General features: G+C 53.5%; 1 pseudogene across 1 annotated transcript; it reads left to right on the top strand.

Annotated features, from left to right (window-relative positions):
* The first annotated feature begins 1,773 nt into the window (after nucleotides 1–1,773).
* LOC308239031 (small ribosomal subunit protein uS3-like) lies at nucleotides 1,774–2,608 on the top strand (annotated as a pseudogene). The gene has a single exon. The product of its transcript is annotated as a small ribosomal subunit protein uS3-like (transcript).
* The last annotated feature ends 394 nt before the right edge of the window (nucleotides 2,609–3,002 follow it).

The raw sequence follows: 3,002 nt of genomic DNA, 5'->3' as shown, positions 1-3,002 counted from the left end.
TCACGGGCGTGTCGCCCGTCTCGGTCTGTCCTTGCGTGATGCGCACCCGACAGAGACAGTCCGCTCAGGTGTCACGCGGGCCGGCCGGCGGAGGCTGGAGTCTCCTCACGGCCTGTCCACTTGCCGGCCTGGTGAGCGGCGAGGACAGCTGGCACTCGGCTGTCCCCAAGCCCCTCTCGGGGTCCCCGGCACCACGCTTCCTCGGCGATTGAAGCAATTAGCTGCCGCGCGGCTGATGTACCCCACCGAGGACTGGTGGCTCATCTGACACATCTGGGCATTGAAAGTAATTGAAACAGCTGCTTCCGCCCATATGGCAGCAAAAGCTGGTCCTGCAGAGCCTGCTGCCTGGGCTGCACCAACCTCGGGCAAATTAGCCGTCATTAATCCCCGGGTCTGACCTGCATACGCAGAGCCCCTAATCAGGACAGCTGGGCAGGCACCGAGGACCAGGCCCCTTTAAGATTTCTAAATGGCATCCCAGGTTGAAAGAGAAAAAGGAGAAGAAAACACACAAACCCAAATTACAGTCTTCCTCTTTCTTCCTCTTCCTCTCGCTCCCCCGCCCGTGAGGAGGGTGGTGGGTGGGAGCTGGAATAGCAGTGGGACTTCCTGGGCGTGTCTGCTGCTCAGTGCATGCCAGCCTGGTGGCCTGCAGCTATAAATAGCTCGTCGCCCCACTAGCTCGTCGCCCCACGTAGTCAACAGGAGCAGGGTGTCCTGTGGTCTTGGTGGCAGGGCTCTGGGCCTAGAGAAGCAGGTAATAAAGCGCAGATCTGGGAGGTGAGACACCCTGACCTGGAGAGCAGGGCAGGGCAGGGCAGCTTCCTTCATGCTGGCTTTTGGGGGGACTGCGTTTCCATATCCAGACTCCAAAGGAAGGGGCCTTCCTCGATACGGACTTCTTATTTTTATTTATTTCTTTGTTACTCCTCCTCATTGATTTTTAGAGAGCGTGGAAGAAAGAGGGAGAGACAGAGAGAAACATCGATGCGAGAGAAACACATCGATGGGTTGCCTCCTGGATGAGCCTGCAAATGTGGTACGAGCCCTTGACCGGAATAGAACCCAGGACCCTTTTGTCCACAGGCCAATGCTCTATCCACTGAGCCAAACCGACTAGGGCTGTTCGTGAGTTTTTATGGTGGCATGAAATACGAGGCACAGGATGGGTTACAGGTAATGACATTTTCTCTTTTTAGTTTAATACTTGGGAAAAATATATAAATATTTCAACATTGTAAATGAGTCTGATTAGTGTTTTATTTTTCTCTCTGTTTTTCTGCTAATACTAGAGGCCCGATGCATGAAATTCGTGCAAGAGTAGGCCTTCCTTCCCCCGGCTGCTGGCACCCGCTTCCCTCTGGCACCTGGGACCCGGGCTTCCCTCTGACCACCAGCAGGCACCCGGGACTTGGGCAGTCCCGGCTTTATCTGAAAGGTCGTCTGGAAGGACGTCCGGCCTAATTAGCATATTATGTTTTTATTATTATATATTATTATAGATAGATCTCTGGTTCCTGTGCTTTCATAGCACTGTGATAAGTAAGAGTAGGAAATCGATTCAGAGGGTAAAAAGAACCAGTGCAGTTGTCTCCTCTTTTAGTTATTTGCGTCTCTCTGCTCTTGTGGTCCCCGTGAAAGGGGCTCTTTATGGACCTTTAACAGAGGAGCGTCCGGAGGAAGGTGGGATCCTGGGCTCGGGGCCCTGGGCATGGCAGCGCACTGCGGGTCAGGGCCTTCTGGAGGTGCTGTCGCAGGACCTGCAGCTCCATGCCCGCTCCATGCCCTGCCCCGGCAAGTGGCTTGGACTGTGAGGCATCCCCGCAGGCTGCAGATGGCTGGTGGACTGAGTGCAGGGGCCCGAGCCAGTTGGTTGCTGATGCCATCTTCAAAGCTGAACTGAACGCGTTTCTCCCTCGGGGGCTGGCTGAAGATGGCTACGCTGGAGTTGAGGTCCGAGTTACACCAAACAGGACAGAAATTATTATTTTGGCCACCAGGATGCAGACCCTTCTTGGTGAGAAGGGCCCACAGATCTGGGAATTGACTGCTGTGGTTCAGAAGAGGTTTGGCTTCCCTGAGGGTAGCGTAGAGCTTTACGCTGAGAAGGTGGCCCCGAGCGGTCTGTGTGCCATTGCCCAGGCAGCCTCGGCGTTACAAACTCCTCGGAGGCGTTGCTGTGCGGAAGGCCTGCTGTGGTGTGTTGCAGTTCATCATGGAGAGTGGGGCCGAAGGCTGTGAGGTGGTGGTGTCTGGGAAACTCCGAGGACAGAGGGCTGCATCCATGAAGTTTGTCGATGGTCTGACGATCCACAGCGGGGACCTGTTAACTACTACGTGGACACTGCCGTGCGCCATGGGCTGTCCAGGCAAGATGTGCTGGGCATCAAAGAGAACATCATGCCCAAGTGGTAAGATAGGCCCTAAGAAGCCCCCGTCTGACCATGTGAGCATCGTGGAACCCAAAGACGAGATACTGCCCACCACTCCCATCTCGGAACAGAGGGGTGGAAAGCCAGAGCCGCCTGCCGTGCCCCAGCTAGTACCCCCCGCATCACAGTGTCTCCTTGGCAGCTGCATCTGGAGTCTGGATGTTGCTCTATAAAGACCTTTAATAAAATCTTTTTAAAAGATGAAAAAAGAAAGAAGAGCGTGATGTGCAGCGATGTAGTCAGTATCGTTTCTCCCACGTCCTCTGTCAAAGCTGATAAGTAAGCAGCAGAGTTGGAAGATGAAATCCTCTGTGGACTTGAGGCTCAACGGTGTCTCATCTGCTGACAACGCACAAGCAGTCTTCCCATTGTTCGGAGATGGGCTACTAATAAAGTTCATCTGCTTTGGCAACAGCTGTCTTCCCAGTGTGTTTTCACAGCCGAACAGGAGGAGCCCTTACAAATATTTTTACTGAATAGAAGATGCTCACCTTTTCAATGACAGAAAGACTTAGGAACCAGTGTTCAAAAAATTCAACAACTAGACCCACGGTTAGAATTTCCTGA

The sequence above is a fragment of the Plecotus auritus genome (assembly GCF_963455305.1).
Source record: "Plecotus auritus genome assembly, chromosome: 15".
Classification (NCBI taxonomy): domain Eukaryota; kingdom Metazoa; phylum Chordata; class Mammalia; order Chiroptera; family Vespertilionidae; genus Plecotus; species Plecotus auritus.
The sequence above is the reverse complement of the archived record's forward strand: the minus strand, read 5'-3'. Positions and strand labels throughout refer to the sequence as shown.